Raw genomic sequence first — 19,889 nt, forward strand, 5'->3', positions numbered from 1 at the left:
TTTAGATCCCAGCACCCTTCCTCCAATGAGGAACTGGAGTGCTAACCTCTCCTTAACGGATATTGACTGGATTAGTATTTTTACGGATATTTTTACTTCTTTCTCAAATAACTTCAAACTTATTCAGTACCAATATAAGCTCCTTCACCGGATTAGTACTTGTCGGTACATGAGATATAAAATGAAGATTGAAAAAGATAGTCCAAATTGCTCGTTATGTAATCACAACCTCGAAACTATCTCTCACATATTTATTGACTGTCCAGCCACAAGCTCTTTCCTACAGGGAGTAAATCTGTTTATTAGATCGAATATTGACGCAAATTATGACGACCCATATCGCCACTATTTGATTTGCTTAAATCACAGAGATAAAAGTGTTAACTTCATAAATTCGGTTTGCTGTTGGTTTATTGGAAGGAGTTTCCAGAACAAGGAACCCCTATTCTGGGAGCGATATCTTAAACATCTTAAGCTTTTCTTATTAGGTGAAAAACCGGATATTATACGGTGCCTTAAAGACGTTATACCTTGATGACCATTTTATACCCAAAGTTCTGGATCCACTATACACTCTTGTTTATTTATTTTCTCGAAAATTCAGCCGTGCCTTACCTTTACCCTTTATTTCACAAGTTGTAGCTAGTGGAGTTATCTCCACTACTAGTATTGATATAGAGTCACATTTAAAACCAGTAGTATCTCTCCTTTTTCTCTCCATCTTATGTGCAATTTATTACTCTACGGTATATCCACTGACTTTATTCGACGTATTATCTAAAAGAATAAAAAAAATCGTGTGCGTGTGTTTTTATATTTATTTTGCTACGGCGCATGTGAAACCCCAGGGCATCCAGCACCGGAGAAGCTGAAATGACACTCTCTGAACCCTTGGTGCCGCTCAGATTTTGCCTCTTGGCTGGTAAGCCGAGTCATGATCGATTAACTCAGCTTCTTCGGTACAACACAGACCGGAGGGTACTATTAGCCGCTTTGCCGGTGGTATCCTCCTGGTGTCCTGGGGTTTGGCAGGTTCCTCATTTAAAAATTTTAAAAAAAGAAAAAAAAAAAAAAAAAAAAAAAAAAAAAAAAAAAAAAAAAAAGCCTAGCTTGGTCTCCTAGGACTGTTCCCTTTGGTAACTCTAGACCATTAACTGGAAGAAGAACTGGCTCAGTCTGCACATCCTTGCATTTCACAGTTCTCATTAGTTCTGCAAAGGTGTCTCTCAGCGAGTTGTGTCGCAGTGACACATATCCACCGAGTTTGCAGATAAGCGCATGGTTTGCTGAGTATTTCTGGCCATACGTACATGTCTTAGGGCAGTCCTATAAGTTCAGGTTGTATGTGAGAGCTATTGCGTCTGAGGACTGTTGTTTATTCATCAGATATCCATACTCTTTTAAAAGTAGTGCTGTTAACCAAGCACTTGCCCCTTTCTCAGCAGCTAGTTGGAACATCAACTTTGCCAATGGTGTTGACTCGAGCTCCTGGCATATTTCTGCTTGTTTTTGTCGATAGAAGAGATTTCGTTCAGTCGTTATCTCAGTTTTCACTCCTTTGCTATGTCTCCAGTCCTCTGTGTAGTTGTCTACCTGCTTGAGAATAGCTTCTTTAAGGGGTTTTGTGGCTTTACATGAGAATTTGTACTCTCGGTATACCATGTCCATCATAACTGGTATACCCAATCCTCCATATCTTGGTGGTAGAGCCATTATGTTCATTAGTTCATCAGTGCAGCTAAACAGCTTGTTGATGATAGCTGGGATAAACTCATCACGTGTTACTTGTTCCAGAGGAGTGAGCCTATCTGCAACTCCTGGGGTAGTTCTGCACACATAGTTCCATCTTTTACTAAGCCCATACATGTATGCACTGTATGCTGTTTGAGGTTCTCTTGATGCTATATCACCTAACTGTTTAAGATCACAACACCATTTTTAACTTTTTCCTCGATGAAAGCCTCTTTTCCTTGATCTGTTCCGATGAAGCTGCCTAGATATCGTCGACCAATGCTTCTCACATTAAGTTTAACATCTGGGAATAAGTTTCTTGCCTTCTCTTCGTGCTCAGGCTTGACTATCACCCAAGTTCTAGAAGATTTAGGGTTGTATCCAAAGAGTGGTCCTTTAATGCAGAGGTTATCCCACCACTTCCTCATTTCTTCAAGTATTCCCCCAGCAGCAGAGTCGTCAGCATACCAGATCTGAGTCACCTTTCTCTCAATGTTTCAAGCATCAATCAATGGTATTGTACCACAGGCATAAAATCCCATGGCCGGTGGGTCACCTTGTGTAGTCCCTTCTTCACTAAAAAGATGCTCATCTCCTCCTGCAATGAACAGTCTAGAAGGCATTCTGTAGGTGTTCATAATGTAAGTAGCAACTTCTGGACATACAATGTACATGTTGTTGAGAGCTGCCCCTCGGTTCAGCAAGTTGAATGCATTCTCTGCATCCACTAAGATGATAAGTTCAGTTTCAGGGTCTTCAAAGCAGTCCCTTGCAGCGTGGACTGCTGCTTCCACTCCTCCCTGAAGACCGGCACAAACTTGAATAGGAGCAGTGGCTCCAACCAGATCTTTCTGTAGGAGGGTCATTACTGTTTTCCCTATTATCTTTCGTAAGACTTCACCTATGCCTACAGGCCTGACTCCAGGCTTTTTATCCAGGGGAACAAGTCGACAAGCTGTCAATGAGGTCAACAGCGTTGGATCCAAATCCCTGACACATAGTTTCCTTGCTATCCCTGCTATGGCATTACATAGATCCTCACACTTCTTACCAAACTGTTTGGAACACAGCAGTCTCTTCCACGCATCCGCATCCATTCATCTGAATATATACTATTTGTCAGTATTTAAATACTTAGGGGGACAAAAGCTGGGCGGGAGTGGTGAGCACCAAGCTTTTAAAGTATTTAAGGATGGGACAAAAGTTCAAAAGATTCGTTACAATACTTGAGATTCGTATTTAGATTTTAGTACTATAATATACTACGAAGGAAATAGAGATATATCTTATTTAAAGCTTTAGAGTGCTACATGGCTATTGTGGAACAAAAACTGTGCATACAGTGAGAACGAACCTTTTAAAAAGAAATGGTAAAAACCGTTTAAAAAGTTCAAAAGATTCGAACAAATAAGTTTGACGATATTCCTATTTAGTACTAATGTAGGGACAGGAGACGTGGCAGTTTTTGCGAAAAGTCACGTTAAAGTTGATGCCGTGGTGTCAGTAAAATGGTACAGATATATATCGTCTCGCTTTATATATATATAAAGCGAGACGATAACAATCCAGAGACTAAACAATCTTACTAAGAATAAACAATCTTACTATATATAGTAAGATTGTTTAGTCTCTGGAGTCTTGACTAAGGGGAGATACACTAAAAACGTTTTTGCTCCGAACATCGATTTTATTTTATATAATGGTTAAATAGACAAAAAGAATAAGATTGCACACCTTCAAAATTTTCTAAAAATAGTCCCTCATCGAGAAAAAAATATATTTTTCTTTTTCGAACATTTTTAAAATTTGGAGAAGTCTGTCACTGTAATACCGCTAGTTCGGCTATTTTAAAAGTGTTTTGGCTGAGATTTTACTGAACATTACTTACACTCCATACAAGACAACCCTGTAAAGGATTTGTCTTAACACTTTTAAAATAGCCGAACTAGCGGTATTACAGTGACAGACTTCTCCAAATTTAAAAATTTTTCGAAAAAGAAAAATATATTTTTTCTCAAACAGTGCTACTAACTAATTAGATCAGACTCCTTACGATCGTCCTCCTTGAGTTTTTAAAATTAGTAACCATGGTAACAACTGTTTTAATACTTTCAACTGTATATTAAAAAGAAACGGTTTTTACCATTTCTTTTTAATATACAGTTGAAAGTATTAAAACAGTTGTTACCATGGTTACTAATTTTAAAAACTCAAGGAGGACGATCGTAAGGAGTCTGATCTAATTAGTTAGTAGCACTGTTTGTATTATCATTATCAGAAATGACGAAAACATGTGTCACCACACTGTACATGAATTAAGTATATTCCCAAAAAAAACAGCTAAGAAAAATATCTACGAAATTTTTTTCAACGCAGCTGCAAACGATTTAGTATAACAAATAAATATCTTACGAATTTTTTGATCGGTCTAATAAACGTGCATCATTATGTAAGTTTGAGGAAAGTAAACTCATTTAGTAAAGTTCATTTCAGTTCTACTTCTTTTGAATAGTGTTCATGTTACTCATTTAAATTTCAACGACGCTCCCTTTCGCTTTGGTAGACAGTTGATTAGGCAATATCCTCGGGTCCTTTCTATTTCTGGTGAAAATCCATGCCACATTTTTGCAAGATCTAATCCACAAGTCACTGAAAAACTTACTGTATAACACAGGGTTAATTACAGAGTTGATGGGTAGAAATACTATTGATATGATAGGATAGTGGGGGGTTGCGTCAATAATAGCACCAGAATGCAGACAGCAAACTATGGTTACTGGCAACCAGCACAGCAGATTCGTGGAAATAATGACGGATATTTTCTGCTGCAACCGTCTGTTCCGTTTCCTTACCTCTTGGCCTGTATGGGATGTTTCCTGGGTAAGAACCCTGGAAGAAGCTTTAGTGATCGTGTTTATCAGAATATAACACACAGAGATTATAACAAAGCAGATTATGTTCATTGTTAAGATAGTCCACGTGTAGATACGCTGAGGGTCATCCTCTTTAACTAGGAATTTAAAGAGGCAGACTCCTTCATTTCCGTAGAATTCAAGCTTCCTCCGGCCGAGTGTATCACCTCCGTAATCATTAGAAAACATTCCGTTCACAAGGTCATTTATAGCTGCCCACTTGAGAGAATCCCCCTTTATATTCCCGTAGTACCTTTGCAACACGCTCAGATGGATTTCTTTTCTAGGAGCTCCAATAAACAATCTCGCTGAAGGGTCATAGGTCATACCATTGACGAAGAAGTCTTCAAACTGTTCTAGCAGCGGCACTACAGCTATGATGACTGACATCAGAACGATGATAGATACAAGGAGGAAGATTCTGAGGATGGCTCGCTTGTTCACTCTGCAACTAATCATAGACCCATTCTTTATCTCCGCCAATCTAGCTAGACCGAGATTTGTCATGGTAACCAGAGAGATCTGGTAACCAACAGTGCTGATAACACCGATCAAGGAACAATGAGCACTAGTGAGCCATTCCAGTCTCTTAATACAGTAGCTACTCCCGTACACTATCGTGTCCATTACCGCTATATTCATAAGGTAAACTCCTGTTAGCAGATCTCCTATGTTTATGAGAAGTATCAGCATCTTGTTGTTTAGAGCTGCTTTTGACATTTTATCATTGAAATCAGTTAGAGTTTTGAATATTGTAGTGAGGTTGAGAACTATGGCCAGGAGAGCTAGAACCCAACATAGGACCTTGAGAAACATGTTCTGTAGGATATCTTTCCCGCAGTCAGAGTTACATTCATCAGAGAAGTCCTGACAATCTGTGTTTCCATCACACTTCTCAGTGATGGGGATCAGCTGTTCTTTAGATTTACACTGAAACACGTTAGTGCAGTTCTCTTCATCAGAGCCGTCCCCACAATCATTTACCACATTGCAGACTTGGTTAAAGTTTAAGCAAATGTTATTCTCACAGCGGAAGTAATCGTTTTTGTAATGATTACCTGATTTAGTGACGAACGAAATGAAAGAATTGTCAGCCACAGTATATACTCTGTTAAGATATTGCTGAGGACAAGAATTGTATTGGATCTTGTTTTTCAAGGGGCAAATAGAGTCTTCACAATACCCTGCACAACTCAGTGTCACGTAAATTTCTCCAAAGGTATGATCGCAGTTGATGGTTTTATTAGGACGGAAAATTGTTAAAACTGATTTGACTCCGAAGACCTCCATACCTGATAGATTGACTTCACTGACAACGCATTGCCCTGCAATCTCCTGCAGGCTCTCAAGACCAGGCAAGCAATACAAGAAAACCTTCTCAATTTCCGCTGCTTCATTAACAGTCAATGCGTTGTTAAATGTGGATGTGATAATATGTGAGCTCTTACAGATCCCTTCCTCGTTTCCACAGGTATCAATACCATCACAGAGATCTTTAAACTCTACGAAGGCTGTCTGGTCGTTCCTGCAAAGGAGGACCTCCTCACAGGGTTGATTAACTGACACTACATTGCGCTTAGTCCGACCAATACCACAAGTTTGCCACCCATCCTCCTCATCAATCCCGTCTAAACAGTCCTCCACCCCGTCCCCCACCCACTCAAGAGGTATTTCCAGTGCCTGCTCGTGCTTGTAGGCTCGGTGACACACCTTCTTTGTCATGGTGCGGCAGATGGCTAATGTCTCATCAGTCCCATCAAGACAATCCTCAATTTTATCACACATCCTGTGTTTATGTATCTGACAAGTTGCAGATAACGTTTCACAGATTTGGTCTATGCCACTGTCACATAACGAGGGGACCATCAGCTGGCCATGGCATACGAAATATTCGGATATGGTTGAGATATACCCGCCCACTTCACACGTCACTTTTGACCGGTTGGGATCTGTGCAGTTTGTCTGGTCCAGGAAGTTATTACACACTGGGATCATGTATGGCTCAGCGTAAATGTCAATTCCCCAGAGGGCAGTACATCTCGTCCTGTTCAGAATGGACACCACCCAACTGGAAGCAGTCTGTTCTCTAAATGAACCGGTAAACTTGTGGCATTTTTCGTGGCTTGCCGAGGACTCAAGATCTGGACACTTTATTTCTACCTCATATTTTGTTAAGCACAGGTGAGAGTCCTGCCCGTTGCAGACATATTCGTACACATCACTTGGTTTAACGTAATTAAAGTTATGACGGTGACCAACACAGTACACACCGTACAGGTAACCGCCACAGAAAGCTTCGTCTTCACATCTGTAGTGGGCATCACACTTACCATTGCATACAGTAGACTGGTACACTACCTGGCCGCTCCTCAGCTGCACTGTGGTTCTTGCTTCATTCGTACCAGCACACAACTCCTCTGGTAGATCTAGATTATAACAGCCTAGTCTAGATTTCGATTGGTTAGGTATCAATATTGACTGGTATTGCTTACATGGTTGATCAAAACAAATCCTGTCAGATGAGATCGTGCAGACGGGGAGATCTCCAGTGTACCACACTTTCTCTTTCACTTTCTGTTCAGTTGTACAAACATATTTGTTGCAAAATGTTGCGGAGTCCATTGCTATATCCTGGGATTTCCCAAAACCACAGGCCTGGTAGAAATGAGGGTCGTTGTCACAGACTTTATCGAAATTAGCAAAGTTGGTTGTTTGGTCAAGAGTTATGTAGAGAGTGTCAGAGTAGGGGCACTGGAGTACTGTCATACCCAGATCTTCAAAGCACACTCTCTTAAGGAAGTTATTCCTCTCAACTATCGGACATGATCCACTAAATGTACCGCAAAACAAATATGTAATTCGTTGTATCTGGTTCTTAATATAAGTGTGTTCTATCTTGTTAATGCTATACAGCGTGCTTGCATTGTGGCTAACATTGCGGTTAACATTGTGGCTTACATTGTGGTCCGCTGGGCAGGAGATGTTGTTGAAAGTGAACATGGAGTTACCTAGCGTAAACTTAGAGTAGGGGCTGGGTTGTGCCAGCCAGCTGATTGCGTGGTTGTATCCCATTGTCTGGCAGAGGTGGTCAGGCAAACAGTCCTCTCCGTATGCTTCAAGGCCGTTCAGAACAGGCCCCCAGCTTTGGTCCATCTGAACGATCAGCATGCCAAAACCGTTCGTTGTTTGGAGCCCCTTGCTGTTAAGCAAATAGAACTTTGCTTTGCCTGAGTGAAGATGTTTTTGGAAATTGATTTCGTTCTTTATTTCGGCACGATAAAAAGAAGGTCGGATTACTCAAATTTACTCCCGATAACATGTTAATTGTTAGTAGGATATTAGTAGTAAATGCATCATATACTACTCATGTTCTAACAGCAGATTGTAAGTGAGTATACGGTTGAGTAACATGCCGATGAGGGTAGGGGGATGTCATAAAATAGCATAAATGTCAATTTACCCAAAGGTTTTTCTATTTTCTCCATTGAAATTTATGCAATTTTATTTGTCCCCCCTTCTACGTATACATTTTCAAAATTTTCAAAACATTTTGTTCTTCAAATGTCATAAAATCATTACTAATCGGTTAGTGTTACCGATTAGAAGCCATCCTAGGTTTGTTATAATACTATAATACCTTCGCTGCTGAGTGCTGAGCGCGATAATTCCCGACAGCTTGCTGGAGGGAACGCGCGGGCACGAAACAGCGACGGTATTATATTTTATAATACATTCTGGTTCCGATTGAAAGGGGTGTAATACGCTCTTACTTTAAGTTTAAGAAAATTATTGTGAAAAGGCCCTTTGGGTATGAAATTGATCTGAATCGGTGTATTTTTGGACGCTGATTCTGAATCACCCCCATGACGTAGGGTAAAAATGCTTCCCTGGAGAGTTATGGGCAAAAAACTGTTTTGGTCACGTGACAGGCTAGTAAAACTAAAACATTAATTCGATTGTTTAGGGCTCGGGTTAGGGTTATGGTTGTGGTGAGGGTTATGGATAGCTTCGAGGTTATGGTTAGGGTTAGGGTTGGGATTAGGGTTTATGTAAAACCGTTTTGTACGGCTGCAAAACCGTAAAAACCAAAGTCACGTGAAATTTTTGGGCGAGCGAATTAGTAAAAGCCGGTGTAATGTGATACGTGCGCATGATACAATATAGTGTCTAATATATAGAACGCCAGTGTTATTTGTTTTACAACTTGCCGCCAGCCAGTCTGAGTCTATGCTGATAATACCTTCGCTTCCTTGCGGAAAAAATGTGCAAATTATCAGCTCTCGGTGTCCCCGAGTTTTAGTGGATATAATTTCCGGAAGGTATTATAATTATATCTACAAAACAGTAGGGGGCCGGGTGCACGATAAAAATAAACTTGCTCGGATTTTAAAAATGTGTGTACCATTGTTTTCTAGAGACTGTGAGAATTTTCAGAATACCAAATTTGTCATACCTTTTTGGAATGATCAGTGAGTTTCGCCTAAGTGCCATATTTGATGGTGCGCGGCTTTAGGAGCAAAATTAAGTGTAAAAGTCGCGTAATTTGACGAAATTCGTTGATTTTTGGCGTATTATTTTGTCATATCTTCGGTTCCTGATCATGAATCATGCTGAACAATGAAAAATCAACGCGGAGTAGAACTACAAGAGACTGTTACGACTCTCTTAATTCACTCGGATCCAACAACACGCTAGATATACGATGGATTGCAGCACACATCGGATTGTGGGGAACGAAAAAGCAGATGAGCTGGCCAAGCTTGGCACTATCAGTGAATCCACTTTGAAGTGTCCAATTCCACAATCCTACATCAAGCGTCAAATCGACAACAAAGTCAACAGACTGAATCAGGAAACTTGGTCAACTGACGGTCCCAGACACACCAAACTGACACTCGGCCACAAGCATGCCAAAATCATCAAAAACCTCAACACTACACTCAGCAACAACAAACAAGATTACAGAACTGCAGTTCACCTCATCACGGGTCACTGCGGCCTAAATAAACACCTTCACACCATTTGCAAATCAAACACCAGTGCTTGTCCTATGTGCGGGGACGGAGAGGAAACTGTCTCACACTTCCTTGGACAGTGTCCGGCTATTGCCAAAATTAGAGGTCAATATTTCAAGGACTACTACCTCTCTGTCAATGACATATTCGACAACCAACACATCACCACAATTGTCAATTTCACAAACCGCACCAAACGCTTAATTGTGCTGGAAGAGCTGGATCAGACCGGGGTGACTTAAAGTATTATCTCATATGCTGTCTCGTCTCGTTTTACTTTTCCAAACCCAGCTGGCATTTAAGCGTATCATTTTGACTCATATAACATCCTACACCATCCTCCACCAATCACTCTGATCTCACCGGCAACCTTCCCCAAGGTTGCCACACCCCAGAGGTAGGCAGAGCATCTCAATGCTATCCTCTCGTGGGCTATCTGGGCCCAGCCTCTCTAATAAAAAATATATAAATATATAATAACATCTATAAACAAAAGAGCACCTAAAGAGGCTCAGCAAAGTGCTGGCCTATTTACGCTTACGAAGACTCATTTGTTCAATATGTCTCAAAGTAAATAAACTCCTCCATCCTACTCTATCTCTTGCTAAGTTCACTAAGTTGGTAAAATCATCTTCATTTTTCAAATAAATTTGTCTCTTAAATAGGTCCTTTTTCACAATAATATCATACAAATTAGTCCTATGTCTACCCACTCGTCCCTTTGACATCCTAGTGTAGCAAATAACAGAGACTGGTAGGCAGGCGTGTCGTTGTCACTGCGTAGAACATGACCTAGCATTGTCCACCGTGCCTTTTCCACTCTCTCGGAAAGGGGCCTGGTCTGGGTACGAGCGTAGAGGGCCTTGTTAGATATTGAGCTAGGCCAATAGATGTGTAGGATGCGCTTGAGGTGCTTCCTCTGAACAACATCTACAGACTCTAGAACATGCTGAGGTACGGCCCAGCAGCAGCAATTGTACAGGAGCACTGATACTACTAGTGAGTCGTAGAGTTTGATCTTTCTCTTCTCAGTTATCTGACTCCTCTCTGATCCCTGGCACCACAGCTTGTCAAATGACCAGAAGGCAGAGTTAGCTTTATTTATTATATTAGTAACATCCTGCTCTGATCCAAGCTTAGTACCAAGAAGCGTCTCGTTTCTCCACCCCTCTTTTCCTCTTAGTTCATTACCCCACTCGTCACAGGCACCAACTTCTTCTAAATACACTCTGGTAAACTTTGTCTTTGTGTCATTGACAAAGAGACTCCATTCACTGAGAATATTCTTGGAGATCTGAAAGATATCCTGTAACTCCTCCATATCTTCACCAATCTCCTCTACATCGTCTGAATAGCCGGACTCAAGAGGCATGTGGTTATCGGCTATCGGAGGGTTGGGTCTTGAGGGGAGGACTGCTCTTATGTGCACTACAGCTCCAGCTAGATTGAGGGTAAACAATTTACCAGCTGTGCTGTCTCCTTGGGAGGCTCCTATGTTGAAAGAGAACATCTCTGAGTCAGTAGAACACACTCTGACTACTAGAGTGGTGTTAGCCATGAGGTATTGTACAAGCCTCAGGTCGTCTCTGGAGCATCCTGCAGCTTCTAGTAGTCTGATTGTTGTACCTCTGCGGATGGTATTGAAGGCAGCTGACATGTCGATACTCACTTTGTTCCATTCAAACTCCTTCTTCATTACTACAGATATGAGCATGCTCTGTGCCCAAACTAGGTCGGCACAGCTCCTGCCAGCTTTGTAGGCAGCTTGGAACGGTCCGGTGAAGTTGTCCACAGCTGTCTCTATTCTGTTTAGCACTATCAGTGACAGGATCTTTCTAGAAACATTCAGCAGGGTCAATGGTCGTATCGACTTAACTGGGCCACGAGTTTTACCAGGCTTAGCCAGTGGTGTGAGGATGCCTGCTCCTATTGCTTCAATGTGAATGTTTTTCTCGAAAGACTCGTTGAACACTTTAGCTAGCTCTTCATGAAGGAGGGGGTTGTTCAGGGCTTTCATGACCTCACCAGGAACCTTATCAATACCCACTGCTTTACCAGACTTGAGTTTACTGATGGCTCTCTCTATCTCTCCAACGGTGATGGGACTGTTAAGGCTAGATGGGGGGTCAAGGAAGGCAGGAAGGGTAGGCTCATCAGCGTCGTTGAACTCAGCTTCAAAGTACTCCTTAATAATCCTTGCTTTCTCCTCATTAGTACCTGCGATATTCCCAGCAGAGTTGTGGACGGTTAGAGCTGGTCTAACATATCCTTTGGCGAGTATCTTAGAGGCTCCAAAGTATCTCCGGGCGTCGTCTGTGTTGTTTATCTCTTCGACGAGTGTGTCAGCACTGCGGTTGTTGATATCTCTGAGTCTCTTTGTAATCTTACGTCTTAGCTGGTTGATGTTGGTCTTGACATGCTTCCTGTTGGTCGGGAGTTTGTTCTGCATATTCGCAATCATCAGCTGCTTGCGTTCAAGTGACAGTTCAGCGATCTCAGGATCAGTACTGAAGGATTTGTGCTTTTTTGGAGGTATAGTTCCTAGCACCTCGTCAGCAGTGTTATATGCATCTGTTATCAAGTTGTTGAGGTCATCGTTGGGGTTGCCTGTCTTGGGTCTCATTCTTACTTTCTTCTCAAACGTACTCAGCATCTTCTTCTTAACTCCATGATCTTTTTAAATATATAAAAAAAATGAACATTTGCCAGAACCTTCCAATCATTCTTAACTACCGAACCAAAATTAGTTGGGAGAGATTGGCCTTGAATAAGAGGTCTGAAAATGACAAAATAGGTATAAATTCGTTGATAACTCAAATTCTGACCATCGAAATTGCTCAAACTAATTTCGGTTCAGTAAAACATAAGTGTTTACGTAAGCTTTCATTTGGTCAGCTTACATAAATACATTCAATGGCGCACGGCCTAACAACAGCTTTATGCGGATTGCTAAATGATATACAAATGCGGGAGGGGGAATGGAGGTCAAAACCAACTGGATCTAAAATGACCGAAATTTGGAATTATATGTCCACACAAATATAAAACAATAATAAGGTATACTTACTACTGGATACAGTGGGACAAGAGTTTATCATTAGCATCCTCATCAGTAGCATCCTCATCAGTAGCAGTAGTATGTCAGGGATTTTTCAATAGCCATTTTGGGAAAAAGTTAGGCACAAATAATGAAAGTAAGCATATTACGTAATGTTACCGGTGGCGTCCTTGTAATTAGTGTGATATCATGTTCCATGTGGAAGCTATATTAGATGTAACTTGATTATTACGTCATGTTCATTGCTCGCGGTACTTTTGTGATATTATCGTGTAACGATCTTACCAGATTAAAGTGGGTCAAAGTGAGGTAATAATGTGCCACCTGCAGCACGCTATCCTTATCCTATAAAGCACTTGAGTGACTTATTTAATCGTTTCTAGTGATTAATTTACACCAGCTGTCAATATAAACTGATTGATGCTGTTAAAAGTAAAACAAATGATTCGTAACTGGTTAGAAAAATAAATGGAAATGAATAAGTTTTTACGAATAGCATTAGCTGAATATTAATATTATTTACACAATACACATCCAAAAATACGTTTTGACAGAATTGAATTAGGGTCTTAGTTTAAATCTATAAATATCAAATCGTACGCACACAATTCTTTCCATAGTCCATTTTGTTGATGGTCTGTGTAGTCGAGCATAGTCAAAGGCATCTTGTTGCTCAATATCCTCAACAAATTGTCTATAATCAGACGGAGTTTCTAATAATCGAGGGAGTGTAAACAGCATCGTGTTGTTTGACGGATGAAAGAACTTTAGTTCATCTGTAGTCCTGTCCTTGAGAATAAATCCAAACGCCACATTAACTTTGAACTTCTCGTTGTATTTTGCAACAACTTCTTCAGCTTTTCTTAAGATCGCACTATTATCCATGGTGAGTATAGGAAAATGGTAAACATCTTTCAATCGACCCTGTCTCACACTCGTTTTAATTGTGTTCCAACTCCTTTTGTAAATATCCTGATATTCTCCAGGAATTTGTGCAAGTGTGGAACGGTCCATAACTAATAATATTGACAGCAGAAGATTAATTTTGAAAAGCAGTTCTCCCAGATGCTTTTATAGTCTTTGTTCCGGAGGTCAATTTTATTCATTAATTTCAGTCACTTTGATCCTCAGATTGTGAAATGGAATTATTATCTAGCGTGCTTTCTAATTCTGACGAATCAATTTCACTAATATTAGAATCCGATGAGTACTGTTCTTCTTCCTTGTCTGATGCCGTATCAGTCATAGAGTTATTGTCATCAATATCCGATTTCTCTTCTTCATTTACAGATTTTATTTCCTGTTTCTCATAATCAGATGGTTCAAATAATTCATCAAGATCAGTTTTCATCCGGTCAAACATGTTCACGAGATGATTAAAATTTTCGTGTATCATTGCTTTTGCCGTTAACTTCGAAGCATTAGATATTTTATTTAGCAGCTGGATTTCCTCCTCACTCAGTTTACTTAGATCTACCGTTTTCAGTATTAACTTGAGGACGTTACGGAGTTTAGTAATATCTGCAGTCACTTCGCCTATATCATTTTCAACAAAGGAGTTCCTTATTTCAATCATACCATCGATAAGATCTTCGGCTGCCAGTTCGTTTAAATCAACATCAATCTCTTGTCCAACGTTTTTATAGACAATATTATCCATAGTATCTTGAATATCTCTAATATCATTTTTGTTTGATTCTACCGTAAGTTTGAGTATTCTGAGTTCATTTGATGGAAGAATGCTGTCCTGATATCTATCAAAGTGAGCATTATTACTCACACTGTCATTACTTTTCGTCTCCTCACTCATGTTCCGGACAAGTCTGTCTAATTCATCGACAGTCGATTGCAGGATATTTAGGTCTGCTTTCATTAGTACAATGTCCGTAACTTTATCCTGTAAATAATCATATCCAGGACCATCTGTTGTGAATTCGTTGGCTGCTGGAAGCTTATTCTTAGTAGCGTAATCAGTACCATACTCGTAGTCGAGTTTCACGGAGTCATTGGGTGAACTGTGGACCTTATCTATATTTCTGCTATCTTTCTGTGCCCGGTGATACGAGTATCGGTGGGTGCGAAGACTTTTAGAATTTTTGTACTGCCTTCCAAAACTATCACATGAATATGATTTACTACTCATTTTCAAGCTAGATGAAGAACTATTGAATTCATATTAACTGTTAAAAGCCCCTTATATACCTCTCAGATGAGAGTGACATTAATTGAAAGATTTAGTCGCATCGTTATTATTATAACTAACGACAATGAAAGTTGTATTATCAATAATGACGGGTATTAATGACGGGTATTGTTAATAATGACGGGTTTAGTGAGGGGTATTATTGTTAATAATGACGGGTATTATTATTAATGACGGGTATTATTATTAATGACGGGTATTATTATTAATGACGGGTATTGTTATTAATGACGGGTATTATTATTAATGACGGGTATTATTATTAATGACGGGTATTATTATTTTTATTATTATTATTTGTGACTTAATAATAATACCCGTCATTAATAATAATACCCGTCATTAATAATAATACCCGTCATTAATAATAATACCCGTCATTATTAACAATAATACCCCTCACTAAATCCGTCATTATTAACAATACCCGTCATTAATAATAATACCCGTCATTAATAATAATAATACCCGTCATTAATAATAATACCCGTCACTAATAATAATAATACCCGTCATTAATAATAATACCCGTCATTAATAATAATAATACCCGTCATTAATAATAATACCCGTCATTAATAATAATAATACCCGTCATTAATAATAATACCCGTCATTAATAATAATACCCGTCATTAATAATAATACCCGTCATTAATAATAATACCCGTCATTTATAATAATAATACCCGTCATTAATAATAATACCCGTCATTAATAATAATAATACCCGTCATTAATAATAATACCCGTCATTAATAATAATACCCGTCATTAATAATAATAATGATACCGTCACTAATAATAATAATACCCGTCATTAATAATAATACCCGTCATTAATAACAATACCCGTCATTAATAATAATACCCGTCATTAATAATAATACCCGTCATTAATAATAATACCCGTCATTATTAACAATAATACCCCTCACTAAACCCGTCATTATTAACAATACCCGTCATTAATACCCGTCATTATTGATAATACAACTTTCATTGTCGTTAGTATTATAATAACGATGCGACTAAATCTTTCAATTAATGTCACTCTCATCTGAGAGGTATATAAGGGGCTTTTAACAGTTAATATGAATTCAATAGTTCTTCATCTAGCTTGAAAATGAGTAGTAAATCATATTCATGTGATAGTTGTGGAAGGCAGTACAAAAATTCTAAAAGTCTTCGCACCCACCGATACTCGTATCACCGGGCACAGAAAGATAGCAGAAATATAGATAAGGTCCACAGTTCACCCAATGACTCCGTGAAACTCGACTACGAGTATGGTACTGATTACGCTACTAAGAATAAGCTTCCAGCAGCCAACGAATTCACAACAGATGGTCCTGGATATGATTATTTACAGGATAAAGTTACGGACATTGTACTAATGAAAGCAGACCTAAATATCCTGCAATCGACTGTCGATGAATTAGACAGACTTGTCCGGAACATGAGTGAGGAGACGAAAAGTAATGACAGTGTGAGTAATAATGCTCACTTTGATAGATATCAGGACAGCATTCTTCCATCAAATGAACTCAGAATACTCAAACTTACGGTAGAATCAAACAAAAATGATATTAGAGATATTCAAGATACTATGGATAATATTGTCTATAAAAACGTTGGACAAGAGATTGATGTTGATTTAAACGAACTGGCAGCCGAAGATCTTATCGATGGTATGATTGAAATAAGGAACTCCTTTGTTGAAAATGATATAGGCGAAGTGACTGCAGATATTACTAAACTCCGTAACGTCCTCAAGTTAATACTGAAAACGGTAGATCTAAGTAAACTGAGTGAGGAGGAAATCCAGCTGCTAAATAAAATATCTAATGCTTCGAAGTTAACGGCAAAAGCAATGATACACGAAAATTTTAATCATCTCGTGAACATGTTTGACCGGATGAAAACTGATCTTGATGAATTATTTGAACCATCTGATTATGAGAAACAGGAAATAAAATCTGTAAATGAAGAAGAGAAATCGGATATTGATGACAATAACTCTATGACTGATACGGCATCAGACAAGGAAGAAGAACAGTACTCATCGGATTCTAATATTAGTGAAATTGATTCGTCAGAATTAGAAAGCACGCTAGATAATAATTCCATTTCACAATCTGAGGATCAAAGTGACTGAAATTAATGAATAAAATTGACCTCCGGAACAAAGACTATAAAAGCATCTGGGAGAACTGCTTTTCAAAATTAATCTTCTGCTGTCAATATTATTAGTTATGGACCGTTCCACACTTGCACAAATTCCTGGAGAATATCAGGAAATTTACAAAAGGAGTTGGAACACAATTAAAACGAGTGTGAGACAGGGTCGATTGAAAGATGTTTACCATTTTCCTATACTCACCATGGATAATAGTGCGATCTTAAGAAAAGCTGAAGAAGTTGTTGCAAAATACAACGAGAAGTTCAAAGTTAATGTGGCGTTTGGATTTATTCTCAAGGACAGGACTACAGATGAACTAAAGTTCTTTCATCCGTCAAACAACACGATGCTGTTTACACTCCCTCGATTATTAGAAACTCCGTCTGATTATAGACAATTTGTTGAGGATATTGAGCAACAAGATGCCTTTGACTATGCTCGACTACACAGACCATCAACAAAATGGACTGTGGAAAGAATTGTGTGCGTACGATTTGATATTTATAGATTTAAACTAAGACCCTAATTCAATTCTGTCAAAACGTATTTTTGGATGTGTATTGTGTAAATAATATTAATATTCAGCTAATGCTATTCGTAAAAACTTATTCATTTCCATTTATTTTTCTAACCAGTTACGAATCATTTGTTTTACTTTTAACAGCATCAATCAGTTTATATTGACAGCTGGTGTAAATTAATCACTAGAAACGATTAAATAAGTCACTCAAGTGCTTTATAGGATAAGGATAGCGTGCTGCAGGTGGCACATTATTACCTCACTTTGACCCACTTTAATCTGGTAAGATCGTTACACGATAATATCACAAAAGTACCGCGAGCAATGAACATGACGTAATAATCAAGTTACATCTAATATAGCTTCCACATGGAACATGATATCACACTAATTACAAGGACGCCACCGGTAACATTACGTAATATGCTTACTTTCATTATTTGTGCCTAACTTTTTCCCAAAATGGCTATTGAAAAATCCCTGACATACTACTAGTAGCATCCTCATCAGTAGCATCCTCATCAGTAGCATAATTCCGTAACTCTTCAGTGGGCAGAGGGAGTGCAGCTGTCAGTTCAAACTTCAAATAACATATCTGGTGATAAAAGTGTATAAGTTTAAATAGTAAGCATATGCGTGCGGCTGTGACAAGAAACGAGTTAGAGGAGCAATTGTTACAGTTGGTTGCTTCTCCAGTATAAAGGCTAATAAATGGGCTGATGGCATTCATTGTGCGAGTGCAGTAAAGTAAATTCTATCTAATGACAATGGGGACATTGAACAATAACCGCAAACCGGCGTGATTGAGCTACCTGAATCATGTAAGGTAGATCTGCGATAAGGGGGCGGGGGCCGGTGCAGGCCGGGGGGTTGTCCGAGATCAATTTCAAAAATTTTTGATTTGTGATTTGACCAAAACCCATAATCTGAATCATGGGCAGAGTGGACCGCTGCCAGTGTCTCTCTTTCCCAAACAAAAAGAAATGATATTAATTTGAATGACTGTCTGCAAATGCAAAATGATACCGAGAATGAAATCGGTCGCTCGCTTTTCCCATTCAATTCTTTTCCCGCCGAATAGAGATTCAGCGGAATGACAGGCTGAGTGCCGCCCAGTAATTGTTAAGGTGCAATATCAAATACCAAGCTATATTGTATATAGTACTACCAGTACCACGCACTTAAGCTGCATTTTAATACTTGCCATGACACGACTTGCCATGAAGATCAAAGGATATTCAGCTGAAACACTTTACTAATACTAACTAACTAAAAACCATTAGTATCGGAAAAAACACGTGACATTACGAGTAAACACTCTCCAGAGTACGGACAAAATCTGTTGACGAAATGGACAAAATCTGTCACGAATATATAGCTGTTGCGGCAGCCTTGTTGCACAATCAAAGATTGGTCGGGAAAAGAGTTCTGCAGTAGTCGAGTAGGTGAGGTCGTGTGCAAGGCAAAAGTGGTTAAGTCGGATCATTGTCAAGGTCGTGGTTGGGCTTATGCTTTGGGTTGGGTTTTGGATACGGGTAGACCGTAGGGTCAATAGTTTCGCTACCACCATTTCGCTACCACCGTGCGATTAGACTACTTTAAATCCTATAACTATAAGTTACAGGACAATTTTTCGATGAATGATTTGACTAAGAGGCCAGGCCCAGCTGTTGAGTGAGTTGTATTTAGAATGACTAGCAGGAACCTGTCCAACCCTAAAGTGGTGTCAAGACTCAAGAGACTAAAATTATTTTAGTAAAATAATTATTACTTCTTTTTCTGATTAAAATACAACCGGCTTTTTTTGAAAGCCAGTTGTATTTTTGCAGCAAATCAGTGTACGTGTACTATCGGTGTAGAGATAGTCAGAGGAGAAGATAGAAGTTCGGTGTTTAAGAACTCTTCTCAGTGTACGTGTACTATCGGTGTAGAGATAGTCAGAGGAGAAGATAAAAGTTCGGTGTTTAAGAACTCTTCTCAGTGTACGTGTACTGTCGGTGTAGAGATTTATTTTAGTAAAGGTCGGTGTGACTAGTTTACTATCAGTGTATAGATAGTAACTGTCGGTGTGACTAGTGACAATTGTAGTACAATTGTGGGTGCGGTGATTAAGCTTTGGAGAAGAAGAAGAAACTGTCTTGTTGTATTAAACCATTTTATAATTAGTATTTGTTGTAAATTTTTCTTGGAGAAGTTATCTTTTGACTCTTAAGATTGCGAACAAAATGAAGAAGCAGACTTTAGGCTAGAAACTTTATTGAATTGAAA

This window comes from Bolinopsis microptera, chromosome 7 (genome assembly GCF_026151205.1).
Source record: "Bolinopsis microptera isolate Bmic1 chromosome 7, MBARI_Bmic_1.0, whole genome shotgun sequence".
NCBI classification, from domain to species: domain Eukaryota; kingdom Metazoa; phylum Ctenophora; class Tentaculata; order Lobata; family Bolinopsidae; genus Bolinopsis; species Bolinopsis microptera.